Consider the following 4838-nt stretch of genomic DNA (forward strand, 5'->3'; position numbering starts at 1 on the left):
AGTTAGTTATTACAAGAAGTTTGTAAGAAATTTCATTTTTGTTTGTAATGCTATGACTGAGACAATTAGAGGAAAAAAAAAGGAATCCAAGTGGACATATGGAGTTGATAAAAATTTTGAGACTTTGAAACAAAATGTTGTTGAGTTACTTGTATTGGCTTTGCATGATTTCAATAAGGTACTTCAAGTTGAATGTGATGCAAGTGGTATTGCAATAGGAGTTGTATTAAATCAAGAAGGTAAACTTGTTGCTTTCTTCAGTGAGAAGTTGAATGATGCTAAAAGGAATTATTATGTGTATGATCAAGAGTTTCATTCTATTGTCCAAGCATTGAAGAAGTGGAGAGATTATTTTATTCCTAAGGAGTTTATGTTGTATACTGATCATAAAGCCTTATAGTACTTGGGAAGTCAACATAAGTTGAATCAGAGATATATAAAATGGGTTGAGTACTTGAAGAGTTTTACATTTTTTATTAAGTATAAGAGTGGAGTCAGTAACCAATTTGTTGATGCATTGAGTAGAATATGTTCTTTGTTGATTGAGATGAAGGTTGAAGTTCTTGGTTTTGATGGGACAAAGGAGTTGCATGATATTGATCCTGATTTTTCTGAGATGTTGAGAGAGTAAAGAGCACATAGTTTGATAGGAAAACCAAGTAAGTTTGATGAATATTATATCCAAGAAGGTATGTTGTTTAAGGGTATTCAGTTGTGTACTCCTAAGAGTTCTATGAGGTTGAATTTGATTAAGGAAAAACATAGTGGTGGATTGGCTAGACATTTTGGAATTCACAAGACATTGAGTTTGCTAAAGGAGAAGTATTATTGGTCCCAAATGTATAAGAATGTTTAGAAGTTTGTAAAGAGTTTTAGAGTTTGTCAAGCTAAAAAAGGAGTAAGTAAAAATACTAGATTGTATAAACCTATTTTTGTTCTTGAGAAACCTTGGAGTGACATCAGTATGGATTGTGTTCTTGGATTTCCTAAGACACTAAAGGGGTATGACTCTTTGTTGTTGTGGATAGATTTTCTAAGATGGCTCATTTCATACCTTGTGGAAGAAAATAGGTACTAAGTTGAAGTTTAGTTCTACATTCCATCCATAGATAGATGGATAGAGAGAGGTTGTGAATAGAAGCTTGGGTAATTTGTTGAGATGTTTAGTTGGAGATAAGCCGAGTAATTGGGAGCTGGTATTAGCACAAGTTGAGTTTGCATATAAAAGTTATATGAATAGGAGTACAAGGAAAACACATTTTTGTTATTTTCACTAGAATATAGTGTAAAGGGATATTAGATTTAAGGGATGTTGTTGGTGAAGAGAAGAGAAGTGTTGCAGGAGAATTTTTTTCTAATTTTATGAAGTTTTTGCATGAGAAAATAAAGTTAAGATTGGAACAAAGTAATCCGAAGTATAAGGAAAATGTTGATAAGTCTAGAAGAAATCATGATTTTAAAGTTGGTGATGAGGTGATGGTTCATTTGAAGAAAGGAAGATTTCTTGTTGGAACATATAGTAAGTTGAAGATGAAGAAGTTTTGACCTTGTAAGATCTTAAGAAATTTTGATAGTGGTAATGCTTATGAAGTTGACTTACTTAATGAAATGGATATATCTCCTATATCCAATGTTGTTGATTTGTATGAATATCATGAGTGAGATGATGAAGTTGATGTATCAAATAATTATCCTAAGAAGTAGATTGAAGAGGTTGAACATATACTAGATCAGAGATTTGGTAAGAGTAAAAGAGGATAAAGATTATTATGAGTATTTGGTAAAGTGGAAGAACATACCAGTTGAAGATGCTTCATGGATTTCCCAATTTCAATTGGATTCAACTCAGGTTGTGACATCTCAATGATTTAGGAGAATCATTTCTTTCAACCTCAGTTGTTTGATGTAGGATATCCTAGGTTGCATTGCTAGCCTACTTGTTTACCAAGTTGCAATGCCTTGCATTATCAAGTTCCTTTGGTTGTCAAGTTCACGATTGATGCCAAGTTCCTTTGGTTTCCAAGTCCCCTTTGGTTGACAAGTTTGAAGTGGTTTTCAAGTTCCTTTGGTTGTTGAGTTTCTTTGGTTACTAAGTTCATTTAATTGTTGAGTTCACTGAGTTGCAACATTTCATTCCATCCTTCATTTACCAAGTTGTCTATGTGTGGTTTCTTGTTGGAGCCAAACTTTGCATTTAATTTTGTGATAGGTATTTTCTAAGAGCTGATTTATGACTTGTTTTGGAATTAATGTAAGGGTTTAATTAGTTGGTATTTGCATTAGGCTGACTTGTGGTGGTACAAATATTTAAACGGGTCTAGAGTAGAGTTTTAGAAGATAGAGAGAAGTAGAGTAGGGAGAGTAAAAGCAAGTTGGGAATGCAAAGCTTATCATTTGTGGATCAAATTTGAATTTTAATATTGGTTGTCACTAAGAAGGCCTTATAACTAGGCATGTATTTTTTTGGAATATTCAAATAGGAATAATGCTTCTAAGAGGGGGGTGAATCAGAAGTACTATACTTTTAGCATTAAATTTTTTTAACTAAAAGTAGATTGCATGCATATAAACATATCAAACAATTATGAGAAACACACATGCATCACAACATAACACTTGAGATTTGGTAACCTAGAAACCCTCCAGAAATAAGAAGGTAAAATTGGGGTGGGGATGATACCCACAAAATCATTGCAGTAATAAAGTTTAACCACTTCTGATGGTCTACCCCTGTTAAAGGCTTTACACTGTATCAATAGTGACCTGGTTAAAGGATTTCAAACACTTTACATGAAGTGTTACCTTGTTAAAGGATTTAATCACCTATTTAAAGGATTCTACAAAATAGCTATTAAGCTAACCTATCACCATGGGGTTTTCTTTCTAATACAATTGCTAGAGAATATTAGGTATAATAAACCTGATAGATTACAATCCTTCGATTGCTGAATACAGGCACTTGATCTGCTTTCTCTAATCTTGATCCTTTGTGATCTGATACTCTTCACTCTAAGAATAGTTTTCCTTACACACCCTTGTCCACTCTCATACACTTACAATGAAATTTTGTCTTCCTTATAAAGACATTTGAGGACTTAGGGTTAGGTATGGATCTATGATCCATATTGAATCTTTGTTTCCCTCTCATTCCTTGCACTTCTCTTATTGGTTACATTCCTTCTCCATTTTTCTTATCAGCACCTGATCTTCACTCAGCACCTGAAGATCACTCGACACCTGTTGGATTTCTTGACTCGGCTCATGTTGTGGCTCGACATATGTAGTGTACTCAGCTCCAATGTAGAAAGTGATTAAGTGTGTTGGCACTCAAGTGTCAAAAACCATTCTAAGACTAATAATCTCCCCCTTTGACATGAGTGACAAAAACACTTAACTGACCTTATGAGTACATTCACTAATCTGATTGGTATATATAGAGTTTTTTAAAGAAAACTTGATCAAAATTTTGTAACTTACAATGTATACCTCAAAATTATTATAACTCCCCCTGAGTTTGTGCTGTCTATCATGCTCTCCCTTTTATTCTCCCTTTTATTTTTATCTTGTCTCCCCCATTCTCTTATCTCCCCCATTCATCTTATAATATCTCCCCCTTTTTGACACTTATGTCAAAGGGCACTAAGGGTTAAGACCATATTTTGCCAAAAATGTGTTGTTTACCTCCATAATCATCCGGAGAGCTGCATCCCAATTGTTCAAAGCAATGTCTAATGACTTATGCTAGATAGCAGTCTCTGCAGCAAGATGAATAAGTCCATCTAAAGTAGAAATATTAGGATCTTTCTTGAGAACAGCTTCTGCATAGACTTGTTCTTTATGGAGTACTTCTAAATGTGGGGTAATGGAGGATTGGAGCTGTAACAGTTTTGCCTTGATGGTGGCCTCTTCTACTATTAATAAAGCTATTTCTTTTTGAGTATGAAGCGTTTGAGCAAAATGCTTCTCACTTTGAGCTAGATCTTTTGGTAGTTGCATGCTTGAAATATTCAGATTCCTTTCCAAGCTCATTATCCTTTGGCCGGTCTCTTGTGTGAAGTAAGAGAAATCACACAACTTTTTGTACAATGAGAATATATTCTCAAGTACCTTTTTCACTTTTTCTATTACCTTTGCCAGTTCAACTTGTGAAAGTGCTATTTCACTAGATATTTTCTCATTAACTTTCCCTTGAAATTTTCTTTCAAACCATTCCATAAGTTTTGCATTTGTCTCTTGGTCTGCATTTGTCATCTGGTCAACAATATCTGATAATTGCTCCATAATATGCTTTGACTCATCTGGTGATTGAATACTAAAGGCATCCATATAGATGTCTTTAATCTCATTCATTGTTTGCTTTTGTTTATACTCCTTCCTGAGTATTTCTTGTCTCTTCCTTCTATGCAATGCTTCCTGTACCTCATTGATTTGATCAATGTTTATTGTTTTGGAGTCATAGCTTGGTATGACTATCTCCTCATCTAATTTAGGGTCTCCATAGTGAAGTACCCTTACAACTTTGGTAGAACTTGATCTTGGTGTTGATATTTGCAATGGTTGTTGTGAAGGAGTTCCTGAGGTAGGCAAATTTATCAATGTTTGTATTGCCTCTTGCTGGGGTTTCCTCTGTTTTCTCCTCCTTCTGTCTACCTTGATCAATTATTGTAATTTTAGGAAGTCCACCTTGTGTTTGAGCTGTAGGATCAGATGTAATAGTTTGTCTTGTTTGTTCTGTTTCTTTTTCTCCTGTTGCACTTGGCTTCTGTATTGTGGTGTCAACTATACCTATTGAAACAATTGTTGGCATTTGAAGTTGACCACTAGTAGTTGTAGAGATG

This window comes from Cupressus sempervirens, chromosome 7, assembly GCF_028749045.1.
Source record: "Cupressus sempervirens isolate cs-2001-9-10 chromosome 7, ASM2874904v1, whole genome shotgun sequence".
Classification (NCBI taxonomy): Eukaryota; Viridiplantae; Streptophyta; class Pinopsida; order Cupressales; family Cupressaceae; genus Cupressus; species Cupressus sempervirens.